This window comes from Callospermophilus lateralis, unplaced genomic scaffold (assembly GCF_048772815.1).
Source record: "Callospermophilus lateralis isolate mCalLat2 unplaced genomic scaffold, mCalLat2.hap1 Scaffold_91, whole genome shotgun sequence".
Taxonomy (NCBI): Eukaryota; Metazoa; Chordata; class Mammalia; order Rodentia; family Sciuridae; genus Callospermophilus; species Callospermophilus lateralis.
This window is the reverse complement of record NW_027517238.1, coordinates 4,154,692-4,174,401: the sequence shown is the minus strand read 5'-3', so window position 1 is coordinate 4,174,401 and position 19,710 is coordinate 4,154,692. Positions and strand designations below refer to the sequence as shown.

Sequence of the window (19,710 nt, the reverse complement as noted above, 5' to 3'; positions counted from 1 at the left end):
TATAAAGGACACATTCAGATCACAGGGCCTTACTACAGAAATAGTTTCATCCTTGGAGACTCACAGATACAGAAAAATAGCCACTGATAAAAAGAAATACTCATAATCTCAAGACTGTTAAGGCATTACTACAAGCATTTGATTTTAGTTGAAAACAAAAATGCTTCCTTCTGAACAATGAGTTGATTAATTTGTATGTTGACCACATTGCTACATGAACAACTTAAAATACACAATATTTTTTTAAATCTTTAGGTACTACTTTCCTTATTTTTAATAAATTGTATTATCTCTTACAAATGATTACTAAAAGTAGGTGACAAATCTGTTTTAGTACTTTTCATAAAATGTTTTATCATTTGTTTTAGCCAAGTGACATTTTTTAAACCCATGAACAAATTTAAGATGTGTAATTTGTTTGTCTTTTTAACCTCAACAAACAGAAAATAAGCCAAAAATAGAAAACTCATTATGATTATGAGAATTTTCATTTAATGAGAATAATCAAGCCAAACATATATGTTCACTTTTTATTTTTTCCATGTAAAATCTACATATATGAAAAAAGTCTTCAACAAAATAAGACACCCAATTCTTTCTCAGTTTTGGTGTAGAACCAGGTACATCTGCCCTTACTACATATGTAGTTCACTGTAGAAGTGGGATACTAACCACTTCGGAGCCTTTGTTATTAGGAGCTTATTCACCCTAGCCTACCCTGTGTTCATTACTTTTAACTTCATTAGTTCCATGCCTATACAGAAGCTAACAGAGACCTTGACCCAGACCGTAGAGAAACACAAGAATTCTAGTAAAGACTGAACCTCTCGAACACCACAAAGACAGTGTCTGTGACCATATTGCTGCTGGTTGTCCTGGTAAACTAAACATTTATCCTTCAGAATCTACTGCACTGGAGGCATTATGCCTTGTGAAGTTACACCTGCCAAATTCACCACGCACCAGGACTGGAAAGAGACAGGAAGCTTCTAATGAAAAAAATTATATTTCTTATATTATATTTTGTATAATTTTATAGTTTGGTTTCTGTTTTTTGTACATACTAGGTAACACAGAAAATTAAAAACAAAACATTTATTCACAGGTGATATAAAATTATGTAAAGTTGGAATAACAAATAGTCTGAATAGAAACTACAGTTTCATCATAAGTATAAAAGAAGCAATTAAAGAATAAGCAAAATGACAACAGCAAATTTAACCTTTACATGTATGAACACCCACAAATATGCAACTTACAAGATTTTATCCTGATTGTGGCATTTGAAATGGTATAGAATTTATGTGATTTAGTTTTCTAACCCTCATATTTTTGTTATATTAAATCAATTGCCATTAAAATTTCTTTTATTCTAAGATTCTGCTATTTTCTAGGCTTTTGTAAGAATCTGCTGATGTGGGCAGGAGGATTCAGTAAAAATGTTCATGTAAACAAATTTAAGAAGGTGGGATAAAAAGCAGAGGAAAAATGCCTAATCTAATGTATCATAGATTTACTAATAATCTTTTATGTAACAAGAGAATCCTTTATTTCTTACTCAAAACAATTTCAAAGTCACAACTGCCATCTAGTTCCTCTTCTATTTGAACAAAGACATTTCATTGAAATTTTTATGCAGAATAATAATATTGAACAAGACAGAAATGAATAAAATTTAGCAAGAAGTTTGGCAAGTGATTTTACTCTTTTGTTGAAGAATCTTTACATGTACTTTTTGTGTGTATGTGTGTGTGCATGCGCATACAGGTGTGCATGCATGCTTGCATTAAAATCCAGGGCCTAGCATAAGCTAAGTAAGTGCTCTACATCTGACCTACATACCCAGTCTGCATGATATTATTTGTTACATTAGAACAAGATCCTAAAGAACTTTTCTTTATTATGGATCAACAATCAAGTTATATGTCCAGTATTAAGAATTGGGCAGAATTTCATTCTGATTTAAATATATGCTTGCTAAATCTCATTTATTGTATGAAGAGATGCTAGCTTTCCAGACATAACTGATATAGCACTAAATCTTGAAAGAAAATGTTAATATTCCTTAAATTTTTTATATCAATTTAATTGACTGTTACATTTTAATTTGAACATATGTATTTAGAACTAGTTTTGTTCAGGACAGGGAGTGTGGTGGTCAATGACCTGCATACAGTGTCCACCATAAGAATATAATAGGATCTCTGTTACAGAGTGAGTTCTGAAGTCCTCATAGATTTACTTCAGAAACTTCCATTATTCCATAACTGAAATAATTATGACTATAGTCAGAAAATATAAAAGGGGTGTTTTTCATTGATCAAGTGCCGTATATTTGGTTATAATAGATTTTGTTGTCACTGAAAACAATGTGAAACACAGGTAACAGATATGAAATGGGAGAAAGGGTACAGTCTTGTTTGTATTTGATTGGGTATCAAAATTCACATCATTCTTTCATGCTCTCTCATGATGATACATGCAGTAAATACTAATATATCCCTAAAGCATATATAATATATTGGAATGACTGGGAATTTTGTCTTAGGCTTTTAAGATATGGCACTTTGATGTGTATAAGTATCAGGCAGAGGAGAAATCAAAGACTGAAATAAAGCCTCAAATTTACTAAGGGAAAACTGATGATTTTAATGGTATATTATGTTACTTTTTAGAATCTAAATAAAATATTTTTATGAAGGTTTTAGAATGTCATTATTTATGGTGCAGTACATGTAGCAGCAACTTTTTATTTGTGAATGCATCATATTTCAAAATTTTCTTTATATGTTAATTGGTTAAAACTCAAAACACATGACGAAAATACTAAACATTATAACCCTTTATATCCAGACTCCCAAGATAGTCTATAAAGGCTGGGTCCGGTGGTGCAGCCTGTAATCCTAGCAGCTCCAGACGTTTAGGCAGGAGGATTATGAGTTCAATGTCAGCCTCAGCAAAAGCAAGGTGCTAAGCAACTCAGTGATACCTTCTTCCTAAATAAATACATAATAGGCCTGGGGATGTGGCTCAGTCGTCATGTGCCCCTGAGTTCAATTCCCAATTACTCAGAACAAAAAAAGTGTAGTCTACAAAGATTTGTTTCACACTGAGTTCTATTAAAAAAAATCTGCGTGTAAAAGGCGAAAGATTTATACGATCTGAAGAGAAACTGTAATCAGAGATATGATAAATTATAGTACAATGGTGTAGGAATTGTAATGCAAAAATAAAAAAGACCAGCATAAGTAAATAATTTACCATTACTTCTGACATATTAATTGAATAAATAATATGCATTCATTTTTTTAAAAATCCGCAATTAAAGTTGAACCAGTCTTCTAATATTTACTACCATTACTCTTATTGACAGTACTGCATTACCATTTTACCAGACCAACCACTGCATTTCAGCACACTAAACTAATATTTTAATTTTAAATTCTCAAAAACATATTACCCACTTTTTCTTTCTTTTTTTTTTAAATGACATAATAAGTGTCCTAATTTATGGCATATAGTGTAATGTTTTGCCATTTATTTATATTGTATCATGGGTAAAAATCATTGTGATTTGCATATTTTCCTCTCAGATATTATTTCTTCACAATGAAGCACTAAAACACCTCTTGTCTAACTACTTTAAATACACAGTTTATAATTATAAAACAGTTTTTTAATAATTCCTATCTCTTGTAATTTTATAGAAAATCAATCTAAAGTTACTTAAATAGAATTAAGTGTTCAATGGTCTCACATGTTCCCACCTATGTTCTATGTATCCCTAATCCTTGGTTCTATTTAGCATGAAATATTTCTTCTTCCATGCACCTATCTATTTCTTCATCATGTCCACAGATCATATTTATTGTATGAAAAGATGCTAGTTTTCCAGACATAACTGATATAGCACCAAATCTTGAATAACTGATCCCTTTTCCAGAATCTCTTCCTTGGGGTATCACTAAAGAAAACCCATCCTCATTCTTCCTAGCTAGTATTTTCCCACAGAATGGTAAGATTATAAAAATTATAGTCATGGAATATTCCCATTACTGTGTTCTATCTTTCATTATTTTCTTCTAGAAATATCTGCTTTAGACCCAAATGGTTTTTTTTTCCTTTCCTCAAATGTTTAACATCATTTGTTTTCTCAAAAATAATATTTAGTTGGTATTTCAAAACTTTTTTGGGGTGGTGGGTATTTATTAGTCAGTATTCTGAGAGATAATACTATGGAAAACAAAACAAAAAAATTAGATAACATTAACCATAAATACATTCACTTTCCCCATTATATGCAACAGCAAATTCAGACATTCTCAGCAAATGATGTTTGTTTTTGCTGTTCTTGTAATTTTCCCTCCTTATTCTCAATACTTTCTAGGTTCCCTAAATGCATTCACACCCTGTCATTTTCCCATATTGTCTCAAATATCACATACTTTAAAATGATTTCTACTAAGAATAATCACTATTCCTAATAGAAATTATTTTAAAGTAGTATGTAGAATTTAAAAATAAGACAAAGCCAATTTGGTCTGAATTAGGATTTGCAGTACTCCTACATACACCTGATTCTAAAAATTAAATGAACATTTTTTTGTTTTATTTATTGTTAGAATATAAATTACTGTGAAACTATTTTAAAAATATTAAGTGGCAGAATATTATTAGTATGACTACCAAATTATATGTGTAAATTTTCATCACAGCGTCACTGGTTTCAGTAGTATTGAACTATTTCTAATATTACAATATTCTCTTCTCCTTCAAATTGGAAAGGGTCAGATCCACTATTACTCATTAGGAAGGAAGAAGGAAGGAAGGAGGGAAGAAAGGAAGAAAGGGAATTGAAATAGCAGAAGTAGTACTGCCTCTAGAAGTGTTTAGAGGGAATAATGGGGAAAACATTTACACACAAGAACATCAGATATTATTTTTGTCATTATTATTTTATAACTATAAAATATATCACTATAAAACAATATATATTACCTATGAAAAACCATGTGCAGTGAATTTTTAAAAAGGATGAAAATATTAAGATAACTACAATCATACCACAAAACATTAAAATATTTAAATATTAATTCTATTTACTGAATATATTCTTTAAAATTGTGAGTTTTCTGTTTCTTATACTTTTTTCCTGCCTTTCTCAGATAATGCTACATTTTTGCATATTGTTAAAATGTTGCAATAAGCTATGATATATGTTAAAATTTTTGTTTTGTTTCTTTCCAATTTTACACACATATACACATACATGTGTGCACAAACATATCTGTGAAGGTTCTGTACTAAAAAAATATTTGTATATTATAAATTACTGTATATAAATCTAAATTAATGAAATGGAAATTCTTAAAGTTAAAATAAGAATTTTAAGACTTTGAATATATTAGCTATTTGTACCTCAGAAAATTTATAACTCTTCTATACCACTAGCATTTAATCAATGCACTAACATAGCACATTAATGTTTTGCATATTAATTATAAGTTTCCGACTTCATTTTAATGTTCATTGTATTCCTGTGTAGTATTATTAATGAGTGTGAAAATGGAAAACCTGAAATGTGAAACCGTAGAAGGAGGAATAAGAAAACCTCACCACTTCTTAAACAACTTTTTCCTGTGTAAAATAAACAAAATACTATTATTCTGGCCAAATATGGGAAAGGCCTACCAAACATGAAACTTCTGTTCAGAGTAAAATAGACATATTTTAATTTATTATCTAATACACTGAATTCTTTTGTTTTGTTTTAGAGTGTGTGTGTGCATGTGTGTGTGTGTGTGTGTCTGTGTGTGTGTGTGTGTGTGTGTGTGTTAATTACTTGAAATTAAAACCAGGAGATTCTTCCTATGAGCAAGATCCCCAGTTCCTGTTTTTAAACAATTATCATTTTGAGAAGGGTCTGCTAAGTTGCCAAGGCTGTCCATAATCTTGTAATCCTACTGCCTCAGCCTTCCAAGTAGTGGGGATTACAGGTGTACACGACTGCTCCTGACTAAGATTAAATCACTAATAAATTCTATGGTGCCTAACTTGACACTAGAATTATTCTCAATTAATAATGTATGCAAGCTTGCTGCTTTTGTTTAGGAATTATTATGTTTTCTGTTCCCAAAGAACAAAGACTTTTGTTCCAGATAAAAATGTTTCAACTATACTCACACAAACCTTTTGAAGTTTGTCCTGAGCAAATCTTAAACAATTAAGGACCACAGAACTGAACTGTTGGTATTTATGGAAATGGTGTGAAGAAGGTACTCTAAAACTGTCAAAGTTTTACACTAAGTATATGAGGTATTTGAAGTCACTCTCAATATGCAATTGAAGCTTGGGAATTTGGCTGAAGTGGTAGCACACCCGCCTGGCATGCGTGAGGCACTGGGTGCGATTCTTAGCACCGTATAAAATAAAATAAAGATATTTTGTCCACCTAAAAAAAACTAAAAAATAAATATTTTTATAAAATGCAATTGAATATATACTTAGCTTAATTCATACAGTAAATACTCTTATTTCAAATTCAGAGTTTTCTAGGAATGTGATTATAATAAATTATCATATTGAGAAACAAACATTAAAAACAAAGGGACAAAGATGAGTTCAAGATTAGTAGGCAAATAGTGACTCTGCAAATGTATGATAAAAAGATATTCATTGTAGCCGGGTGTTGTGGTACACACCTGTGATCACAGGTTTGAGGCTCGGGAGGCTAAGGCAGGAAGATCTCATGTTCAATGCCAGCCTCAGTAAAGGTGAGGAGCTAAGCAACTCAGTGAGATTTTGTCTCTAAATAAAATAAGAAATAGAGCTGGGAATGTGGCTCAGTGATTGAGTACCACTGAATTCAGTCCCTAGTACCCCCACCCAAAAAAAGATATACAGTATTTCTGTTTAAGCAATTTTTGAAAAAAATGATACTCTTAATTTTTTGTAAAAACAAATGTTTTATAATGAAAAATTATAATCATTTTACAGGGTTTATTCTATTGGTCATAGTTTATTATTAATATTCTTAGTCTTAGGAAAATACGATGCTAATATTAAATTATCTATCCTTGTAATTTTTTATCTCCTTGTTCAATTCTTACTGGGAGTAGAAATTTAAAACGTACATTGTTAAATTTCTTTCTACTTTTGTCTATTTTTAAAATTATTTTTATGCAACAATTAGGTGTATATCCAATTATCTTTCTTGAGTTTGTGATTAAATGGTCTTTCATCATTATGAAATTCTGCCCTTTACCTGTAATAACACTACTAAATTGATTTCATTTCACCTGAGGCATGTGTTTGTATCCTTTATCTTTTGTCATCCTTTAGCTCTCAACATTTTTCTGTATAATTGTCTTTGAAAAACAGCTACCATGATTTATTGAAATGCAAAAGTTTATGGTTGGTTTATACATTTTTGTGAAGTTTGGCAATCTTTGATATATAACTGGCAGTTTATTCATATATGCACAAATTTTCTTAGCTTTTGTATATCTGAAAATATTCTATTTAACTTTCATTTTTTGAAAGATATTTTAATGACTATAGAAACATGTTAACCTGACCATTTTAGTTTCCTTATAGCATTTTATATTGTTGCTTGTGTTGTGGATTCTATTATTTTTAAATAATAAGTCCATCATTATATTTTTCTTGGGGTGGGGGGCTGGTACCAGGAATTAAACCCACTGGTGCTTACCCACTGAGCTAAAACCACAGCCCATTTTTATATATTATTTAGAGACAGGGTTTCACTGAGTTTGTTAGGAACTCACTTAGTAGCTGAAGCTGGCTTTGAACTCTGGATCCTGCTTTAGCCTCCACAGTTGTGCCACAGTGTCTTAAGACTCAATCATTATTCTTATGTTTGTTGCCCTATATATAATGTACATGCTTCTCTAGGTGCTTTTATGTTTCTGTTCATAATTGTGGTTTTCAGCTGTTTTTCTCTAATACCCAGATACAGTCATGTTTATTCTTCTAGGAATTTGTTGGCCTTCTTAGTTCTGTAAATTGTTTTTCATCAAATTTTAAAATTACATAAACATTTAAAAATTATTATTTTTGCGACTGTTTGTTCTTCATTTTGGAAATTTCAAATACATGTGATTTGAGACAAGAGATATTATTCCATAGTTCAAGACTGGGTAGATTTATCAAAATATCAGTTTGTCTCTGGGCTCAAATTGGGATAATTTAATTACATTGTCTTCAGATTTATGTTTTTATATGTTTTATATCCAATCTACTGTTTCGTATTTTTATTTCAGATTTTTTAAATTTTTTGCTTCTAGTTTTAGTATTTCATCTCTTTGACTTTTCACATATTTTATGACATTCCTCATATATTTATCATTTCTTTTATTATGCCTTATTATATTCTTTATATATTTATGTGAGTTATTATAAAATTTTTTTCTGTTTAAATCCAACATTAGGGTCCTCTTTGTTTCTATTTATGTTGAATATTTTCTCTTTACATACTGACCTTTATAAATTATATATTGTGGGGATTCTATATTCTGTTATCTTCCTATGAAGAATGTAGAGTTTTGATTCAGTAGGCAGTATAATTACTGTAGGCTTCTTTGATGTTATGTAAGTTTTGTATTAAAGATTTAAAGGCAGCTTATTATTTTGTTTATGTGTTTAGTCTTGTGATATATATCTAACCTTTATGCCAAGTTTATCATTCTTACTCACAAATTATCACACTCCTAGTGTTTCACTGCAAATTCCAAAATTTTTACCATCCTCATCTAAGTAGAACTTTAGTCTTCTCTCCTAGGACCTGGAGTGGCTAAAATCTCTGCTCAGGTATCAGTCTTCAGGCTATTCTATATCTCTGATTCTTTTTTCTTACCCCACAACATTCCCTGTTCTCTGCATGTTTAGTTTAGGCATTAGCTGCATGTTACACTGTACGTGTAAGTACCACCTCTTCTGTGACTTCTTCCATTCCTGGATTTTCTCTTTTCAATTTTTGCCTCTATGAGGGTCTTTAATCCTGACTGTGATTCCTCACCTAAGACATATGTCTTCTGCATAACACAAGAAATAGTGTTAATGTAAAACTTACTTCTTTCCCTTATTTGCTTATATTCTTTCCTGTTTTTTTTTTTTTTGTCTGTTATTATTTTCCTTCTGGTAATTTAAAGCACGCATTTGAGGTTAGTCAGGAAGTGTCTTTGATCTCCGTTCTCACTGTATGCAGACATGCCTCAAGCCTCCTTTAAATTCAACTTTCTTTAATTGGCTTATCCCTCCAATATTTTTGCTTGGAGTGGAGGTAAGAGGGAGTCAGGTGTGGATCACACAGTCAGACCAGCAATGGCACTGGGGTTTTCTTTTTTATTTTGCTATATCCAGCCTCCTGGGTCCCTGATCTTCTTTGAATGTCCAGAATTAAATCCCAGTAAAGTCCCCCTTTCTCACTTTCTTGGTTTCTACACCATTTTTCCTGATAAATCATGTGTGTGTGTGTGGCTGTGTGTGTGTGTGTGTGTGTGTGTGTGTGTGTGAGAGAGAGAGAGAGAGAGAGAGAGAGAGAAAGAGAGAGAGAAAGTCTGTGAAGATTTATTATTACCAATATCAAGAGTTAGTGTTACCAAACCCATGCTACATGGCTGGAATCAAAACAAATATGCAGTTTTTCCTTATTAATCTTTACCTTTTGGCAGTTCAAACATTGAAGCATATCTACATGCCACAGTCACTAGTTTTAGTGAGTAAAAGGCCTATTTTTGGGGGGGTGGGGAGAGAAATATATATATATGTTTCACCAGTATATCTCGTTGGTATTTGAGTAATGACCAATATTCAAAAGTAGTTATGTGGATATCTTTTGTGGAAATACAAATTTTAAATGTTCCTACTTAAAAAATTAACTCCACTCCACTTTATTTCTTTATATTTTTCATATCTATTAATAAGAAATGCAAAATTAGACACCTTTAAAGTAGTGAAATATTACTTACTGAAAATGATTTTAATTTATAAATTTCTGAAAGAAATTTCACTTCCATTTTTATGCTCAATCCAGTAAACATAACAAAAAATCATGAAAAGTTGGATTTCTAAGTAAGTGAAGGGGTTTTTGTGTATGTAATAAAATAATCAAAATGGCTTAATCTAATGATAGAACTTTAAAATTGATTGTATATATATTATGATTTTTTTTGTCATGTATGACAAATATAATCTAAATCATATTTCATTTAGTCTAAGGTTTGTCATAAAATATTCTAATCTTAAAAAATAAATTTAAAAAATGATTCAAAATTAACAAAAACTCTTTTTCTCATAACTGAATAAACCCATTATACCTCAAAATTAATTTAAGCAAAATAATATTGAAGTTTTTTTTTTTACACTATAGAGTCAGGGAAACACTTAAAAACAATAAAATGAAAGGCCACTATAATAAAAAGCAATTTTAAATATTTCTTATGAATACACTATATCTCAAATACTTTTATTAAATAATAAATAATTGTCTGATTATGCACCATAGGCAAAAATTACATAGCAAGGTCTATTATCAATCTAAAGACACTGTGTTAAGAGTGCCCTTAAATTAAAGACAACAGATTATGAGGGTGCACAACCATCTTTGAATTAACTTTATAGAGGTTATTCACTGACAATTCATTAGGAGGTTTAGGGAAATTGAATGAAATCCAGACAAGGCACACACTCAATTAATTCTAACAGAACTTTTAGAAAGGACAGGAAAATGGTGTCACACATTCCCTGTAATTTTTTTTTCTCACTAGATTTATTTCTATGTCCTGATTGATTGGTCAGCCATTATCACTACATCCTTTGCTGTTTTCTTGAAGTTTAAGTCAAATGCAGTGATAGAAAATGTGAAGACTTGTGATTAGAGAATAAAAATACAACTAGAAGATTTTGAGTAGTTTTAAACCATAGATTATCAATGATAAAATGATGTCCTTTGTTAAAAATATAAATGCTTTCTCTTCTGGCATACAAGGAGATGTTAAATGTATTTGAGTAGTGGAGAGTTAGGGAAGTGAACAATAATATTTTAAAAAGTATGAAATACATACACTGACAACTCATTGATAACTATGACTATGAGGTGATAAATTGATTCTGCTCTTCTTTGTTGCCATAAAATTTGAATCAATTAATCATAAGGCAGATAAAAACTGTATACTGCCTTTTGTACCTAAGATTGTGGTAATTTTCAAGATGATTTTCTAGGAAAGAGTTTTTAATTATTATGCAATATTACATCAAATAGAAAATACAATCATGAATAATTTTATTAAATAATGAACAATCACTGTGAATATAAATAAATCTGGATCAATGGTTATCAGTTTTTGGGTGTGTTGTCAATTTTGACTCTTTAAAGATAAACTTATATAAACTAACATATAAAAAGTTAATTATATAGATCAACAACATTTTATATTTTTATAGCTATGTACTATTTTTTAGGCATAAAATATAACTGGATCAATTTTACTCTCCAATCTTTACCCCACCTTTCCCTTCACCTATCATACTAGTCTGTCTTCTAATTTTATAGAGCTTACCTTTTTTGTTGTTACTTATTTTTCCTTCTATTTTCTACAGGGAGGAGAAAATAAACCATAATTTTTTTCTTTGAGTCTGTCTCATTTTGCTTGATACTATGATCTCTGGTTTCATCCATGTTCCTGAAAATAACATAATTTGGTTCTTCTTTATGACTGAATAAAACTTCATTGTACATATATTCCACATTTCTTCATCCAGTCATCTCTTTATGAACAAACAGGCTAATTTCATAATTTGGTTCTTAGAATCTTTGCTACTATAAACATGAGTAGGATAGTATATCTAAAATAAGGTAAATTTAACTCTTTTGGAGAAATACTATGAGTGAAATAGTGAAGTATATGGTAGTTCTATTTTTAGGCTTCTGAGGAATCTTCATACTGATTTCCATAGTGGCTATACCAATTTACATTCCCACCAATGGTTGTTAAGGATTTTTTTCCCCACATTCTCACCAGCATTTATTAATTTTTTCCTGATGTCACCCATTCTAATTGGGTTGAGATGGAACCTCAGTGTAGTTTTAATTTACATTTTCCTGATGGTTAGAATTATTAAAATTTATTTCATATAATTGTCTATCATTTATACTTCTTCTTTTCCAAAGTGTGCATTCAGTTAATTTTCTGATGGAAGATTTAGTTTTATGTGGAACTTGTTATTGGATCATCCTTCTTTTGAAGTTGTAGCTAGCAAATGTTTTCTCCCAATGCATTAGTTGTCTCTCAACGCTGTTGTTTCACTGGCTGTGCAGAAGCTTTTCAATTTGATACCATTCCATTCATTGATCCCTTATTTCCTGAGACATATGTGTCTTATTCAGGAAGTCTTTGTCTGTGCCTGTGTGTTGAAGCAATTGTCCTATTTTTCCTTTAAAAGTTGCTAAGTCTCAGGATTTAGTGTTAAGTCTTTGGTCCCTTTTGATTTTACTTTCAAAGGGAGAGATAAGGATCTAGTTTCTTTTTTCAACATATGTTTATCCAGTCTTCTCAGGACTGCTTGTTAAAAATGCTGTCTTTTCTCCAATTTATGCTTTTGGTACCTTTGTCAAGAATCACATGACTGTAGATGTATAAATTTGTCTCTGTAGTTTCTATGACGTCTGGTTCATCTAGATATTTTGTTTATGCCAGCTGCATGCTACTTTATTTATTATGGCTCTATGATATAATTTAAAATCAGGTTTTGTGATGCCTAAGCTTTGCTGCTTCTGCTCAGGATGGCTTTGGCTTTTGTGGGTCTTTTGTTCATTGAATTTTAGAATTTCTTTTTTTTTTCTTCATTTGGTGAAGAACAAAGGAGGGGAAAAAAAAGACGATTCTAATCTACTTTATTTATTGAAGTATTATGTTTTTTTCCTTCACAATCTGATTATATAAACTCCACCTCCAACCTCCAGCCAGGGTTCTCTTTTTCAAAATAACTGGTTTTCAAGATTCTTTATACTTTCATAAAACTTTTAGAATTAACTTGTCAGTTTCTACAATTTTTAGAAACTGTTTAACACTAAAGAAAGTAAAATGGCCTACCTATTTGAGAAAATGCAATTCTGGGTATGCATGAGGAAAAACTATATGACATTATATGAACAATTGGCATATTTTAGACTATTTAATTGAATGTTAAATGTAATTGTATTATTAAATATCTAAGTTAATAGCACTATTATTATATTAGATGATTTTCTTAGAGAACTGATGCTGAAATGTTCATTTTAGGGGTATGAACATGACTAGGTCTTTAAGAGGAAAATAATTCTAATTCACATAATATATGTCATAATAAATATGACAAAATATGCAGGTATAAGTTTATAAATCAATTTTAAAAGATGAAGGGGAAACAATAAAATGAGCAAAGTGTAATATATACTTCACAAAGATAATGTCAGTAAGCATTTGTTAAGCAGTTCAATTTATTTATATAATAGAGATTTAACCCACTCAAACACTAGAATGACTTAGAATAAGAAGAAAGAAAATCCCCAGGGGAGGTCATGATATGAACAAATTCAAATTCTCATAGATTCAGGTGGAACTGCACATGCTGCAAACATTAAAGGAGAATCATAAAAGGAGAAATGAGATATGTCTAGAAATTAGAAGACTAAAATATTACCTAACCATTAAATGTAAACTCAATTAATATCCCTGAATATATTGGGGAAATGTATTTTGAAATAATTGCAAACTTTCAGCTGCAGTGTCACTCAGATTATGCAAAGAACTTCTATTCATCCTTCAGCTAGATTCACCAGTTATCAATATTTTTATGATGTTTTATCACTCTCTCCAAGTAGATTATAGCTAATGGTAGCCATTTTTCAAGTAGTTCATTACTACATGGACTAATCACCTCCTGAGTTCTACAGAATTTATCACCTCCTTTCTTCTACTAGAAAATGCACAGTAATTTGACAAGGATTGAATTAATTTCTTCTTCCTTCTCATAAAATCTCTGTGTATTCTGCAGTATTTATCCTAAACTAAGGCTTCTGATATTGTAATACACAAAATTATCTCATATATACTTAGCCCAAATAGTCTCTTCCCCACCCATATCTTTCTTTATTTAGTTCTGATTTATGATCTATTATATTAGGAAAAAATTCAGATTTTTTATCATATATTATGGAATTAATCCATACTTGTCCCTCTTAAATAAGACTCTGAGCTTTGATATTTTGAGACATTCTATTATGTTAAGAAATATGAAAACCCTTACAGAACATTTTCTTTGTCCCTTTTGTATGTACCTGGAAAGTCTATTTTGGAATCTGAACATTGCTCTTCCTGTTAACATCTCAGGTGCTTGTGACATCAGTGATGGGCTTCTCTTCCTTCCAAGGCTACTCATTCCACCCAGGAGTCTTTGAAAAGTGAAAGCACTCATCAAGCTACTCATCAGCCTTTTTTCTTTTGAACTTTCTACTCTTCCACTCTTCTTCATATAACAGACATGGGCCCAGGTGGATAAAAGAAATGAAGATATGTTGTGCAAAGGACACAAACTTTCAGTTTAAGAGATCAAATGCCCTGCAAGATAAGTATAGTTAATAATGACATATTTTGTACTTGAAAATTGCTTTGAAGTTAGATCTTAAGCATTCTCAGCAAACATACATGCACAATTATAAATATGTGAAAAAATATACAATCATTTTCCAATACATATGTATCCAAACATCATGTTGTATACATTAATACTTGCAATTTTTTATTATTATTTATAGCTGAATAAAGTTGGAAAAAAATAAAATAACATATCACCAGTTCCCCCTCCCATTTAATCCTCTTCAAATGCTCCTATCATATCTATTCAGACTGGTTGATTCCTGAAATGCAGCACTCCACACACCCAGCTCAGAGCCTGTAACTTAGCACTTAATTCAATGTTGATTTTTAATCCTGACTTTTAAAAGCAAGACTTCAATGTTGTTTATTCCTATTTTAATCACTGCACTGATTAAGCAGAGATATCACAGCTAAAAATAAACAGGTGAAAAATCTTCCAAACTGATTGAACTGCTTTGCTGGAGCTTTGCAAATGTGAACTGGGACACATGACATGTGCATTTATTTATTTATGTTAATAACTAGAAAACCATTCTTTTACTTACTAGGTGTAGTCTTCCTAGTGTGAATACAAGATATTTAATTAAAACTGAGCAATATCAAACAATATAAAGATTACATGTTCTTTTGTTGAAGTTTTAATGCATTTTAAAATGCAAAAATGCTTTACTATTTGAACCTTTAAATTTCTTCATATAAAAAAATACAACATGGAATAACAATATAAAAAAAGAAGGAAAATTCATTTAAAGAAATGTTTATTAACACATACTCCTTAAAACTTATTAGGGAAGAGAGACAAATTCAAATCAGTGAAATTTGTTCTCATTATAATCACTTCAAAAAACATCGGTTATGGAAGAGATTGAAATACATGGACAATATTCTATAATTATATGCTTGTGATGAATTTCAGTCATCTCAATTGTATAGCCATAGTTTATACAGCTTTACTGCTAAACTTCAAAGAATATTTTTCATAAATAATTACAAAATAAAACACATAAAAATGTTATTGTAAGATCAGGTGCAAAATAAAATATTATAATTATGAAATCAGATACTGAGCAGAAACTTTTCAAGGCTAAATGGACCATTGTAGCTTAGGTTAGGTTTTGTAATTTTTTTAAGCTGTTATCTGAAGTCATAGAATCGATCTTGTATATACTGCACATGAAATAATCAGTCTTAAAGACCCAGTGATCAGGCATTTCTTCCAATTTGGATAAAAAATCTGAGGTTACAAGTTCCTGGCTCTATTTAGCAATCCTAATTTGAGACTCAACGTTTTTTTTTTTTAATTTTTTTAATGGTTGTTCAAAACATTATAAAGCTCTTGACATATCATATTTCATACATTAGATTCAAGATGGTTATGAACTCCCAATTTTACCCCAAATACAGATTACAGAATCACATAGGTTACACATCCACATTTTTACATAATGCCCTATTAGTAATTGTTGTATTCTGCTACCTTTCCTATCCTCTACTATCCCCCCTCCCCTCCCCTCCCCTCCCATCTTCTCTCTCTGCCCCATCTACTGTAATTCATTTCTCTCCTTGTTAATTTTCCCATTCCCCTCACATCCTCTTATATGTAATTTTGTATAACAATGAGGGTCTCCCTCCATTACCATGCAAATTCCTTTTTTCTCCCTTTCCCTCCCACCTCATATATCTGTTTAGTGTTAATCTTTTCTTCCTGCTCTTCCTCCCTGCTCTGATCTTAGTTGTTCTCATTATATCAAAGAAGACATTTGGTATTTGTTTTTTAGGGATTGGCTAGCTTCACTAAGCATAAACTGTTCTAGTGCCATCCATTTCCCTGCAAATTCCATGGTTTTGTCATTTTTTCGTGCTGCGTAATACTCCATGGTGTATAAATGCCACTTTTTTTTTATCCATTCATCTATTGAAGGGCAACTAGGTTGGTTCCACAGTCTAGCAATTGTGAATTGTGCTGCTATGAACATCTATGTAGCAGTATCCCTGTAGTACGCTCTTTTAAGGTCTTCAGGGAATAGTCCCAGAAGGGCAATAGCTGGGTGAAATGGTGGTTCCATTCCCAGCTTTCCCAGGAATCTCCATACTGCTTTTCAGATTGGCCATACCAGTTTGCAGTCCCACCAGCAATGTACCAGTGTACCCTTTTCCCCACATCCTCTCCAGCACTTGCTGTTGTTTGACTTCATAATGGCTGCCAATCTTACTGGAGTGAGTTTGTATATAAAGTATGTTAATACCAATTCATTCCTTCATACATGTAAATTGGATAATGATGTCTATCATATTCCACCATCCTTACTAATCCCCTGCCCCCTCCCTTTCTCTCTCACCCCTCTTCCCTATTTAGAGTTCATCTATTCATGCTCCCCCTCACTACCCTACTATGAGTCAGCCACTTGTATCAGAGAAAACATTCAGCATTTGTTTTCTCGGTTTGGCTAACTTCCCTTAGCATTATATTCTAAAACACCATCCATTGCAAATGCCATGATTTTATTATCTTTTATTGCTGAGTAAAATTCCACTGTGTATACATGCCACATTTTTAATCCATTCATCCACTGAAAGGCAGCTAGGTTGGCTCCAGAGTTTAGCTATTGTGAATTGTGCTGCTATAAAAATTGATGTGGCTGTGTCCCTCTAATATGCTGTTTTTAAGTCCTTTGGATACAGTCCAAGGACAGGGATAGGTGGGTCAAATATTGGTTCCATTCCCAGATTTCTAAGGGATCTCCATACTGCTTTCCATATTGGCTACACCAATTTGCAATCCTACCAGCAGTGTATGAGTGTGCCTTTCCCCCCATATCCTCGCCAACAATTATTATTGTTTGCCTTCATAATAGCTGCCATTTTGACTGGAGTGAGATGGTATCTTAGAGTAGTTTTGATTTGCATTTCTCTAATTGCTAGAGATGATGAACATTTTTTCTTATATTTGTCGATTGATTGAATATTGTCTTCTGAGAAGTGTCTGTTCAGATCCTTGACCCATTTATTGATGGGTTATTTGTTTTTTTGGTGTTTATCTTTTTGAGTTCTTTTTATACTGTAGAGATTAGTGCTCTATCTGATGTGTGAGAGGTAAAAATTTGCTCCCAAGATGTAGGCTCTCTATTCAGGTCATTGATTGTTTCTTTTGCTGAGAAGAAACTTTTTAGTTTGAGTCCATCCCATTTACTGATTCTTGGTTTTAATTCTTGTGCTATAGGAGTCTTATTAAGGAAGTTGAGGCCTAATCCCACATGATGGAGATTAGGGCCTACTTTTTTTTCTATTAGACACAGGGTCTCTGGTTGTATTCCTAAGTCCTTGATCCATTTTGTGTTGAGTTATGTGCATGGTGAGAGATAGGGGTTTAATTTCATTTTGTTGCATATGGACTTCCAGTTTTCCCAGCACCATTTGTTGAAGAGGATATCTTTTCTCTAATACATGTTTTTGGCGCCTTTGTCTAGTATATGATAGTTGTAATTTTGTGGGTTAGTCTATGTGTCCTTTATTCTGTACCATTGGTCAACCAGTCTGTTAAGTCATATGACTTGCCCAGACTGAATCAGGAAGATATACACAATTGAAACAGACCAATATGAAGTGATGAGATAGAAGACGCCATCAGAAGCCTACCAATCAAGAAAAGCCCAGGACTGGATGGTTATATAGCCGTGTTCTACAAGATCTTTAAAGAAGAGCTAGTACCAATACTCTTTAATTTATTTTAGGAAATAGAAAAAGAGGCAGCACTTCCAAACTCATTCGATGAGGCCAATATCACCCTGATTCCAAAACCAGGCAAAGACACACCAAAGAAAGAAAACTTTAGACCAATATTTCTAATGAACATAGGTGCAAAGATTCTGTATATAATTCTGGCAAATCGAATACAAAAACATATCTAAAAGACTGTGCACCATGATCAAGTGGGATTCATCTCAGGTATGCAAGGTTGGTTCAACATTAGGAAATCAATAAATGTAAGTTGTCACATCCATAGACTCAAAGTTAAGAATCATATAATCATCTCAATAGACACAGAAAAAGCATTTGAGAAAATACAGCACCCCTTCATGTTTGAAACTCTAGACAAACTAGGGAAAACAGGAACATATCTCAACATCATAAAGGCTAAGCCCCAGGCCAACATCATTCTAAATGGAGAAAAATTGAAGGCATTCCCTCTAAAAACTGGAACAAGACAGGGATGCCTCTTTCACCACTTCCATTTAACATAGTCCTTGAAAGAGTGGTCAGAGCAATTAGACAGATGAAAGAAATTAAAGGGATATGTATAGGAAATGAAGAACTTAAATTAGCACTATTTGCTAAGTATTTGCTGACAATATGATTCTATTCCTAGAAGACCCAAAAAGCTAAACCAGAAAACTCTTAGAACTAGTAAAGGAATTCAGCAAAGTAGCAGGTTATAAAATTAATACCCATAAATCAAAGCCATTTCTGTATATCAGTGACAAATCCTCTGAGAGGGAAATGAGGAAAACAACCCCATTTATAATAACCTCAAAAAAAATAATAAAATACTTGGGAATCAACAAAAGAGATGAAAGATCTATACAATGAAAACTACAGAACCCTAAAGAAAGAAATCACAGAAGACCTTAGAAGATGGAAAAATCTACCTTGCTCTTAGATAGGCAGAATTAATATTATCAAAATGACCGTACTTCCAAAAGCACTGTACAGATTTAATACATTTCAAATCAAAATCCCAATAGTGTTCCTCACAGAAATAGGAAAAGCAATCATTAAATTCATCTGGAAAAATAAGAGACCCAGAATAGCTAAAGCAATCCTTAGCATTAAGAGTGAAGCAGCTGGCATCACTAACCAGACCTTAAACTAAACTACAGAACAATAGTAACAAAAGAGCAGTCTTAATCAAATTCTAATTTATTGAGGGCATGTTATATGTTAGGAACTAAGATAAGTTTTTACCAACATTATCTCATTAAACCCTAAATAACAGAGCAAAGTAATGAATATAACATAATTGTTACTTGAACAGGACTTAATTCTCCCTTGGGAG

At 31.8% G+C, this 19,710-nt stretch overlaps 1 pseudogene; it reads left to right on the top strand.

Annotated features, from left to right (window-relative positions):
• The window catches only part of LOC143641225 (cadherin-9-like), a 72,825-nt pseudogene that overhangs the window by 1,664 nt on the left and 51,451 nt on the right, over positions 1 to 19,710 (top strand).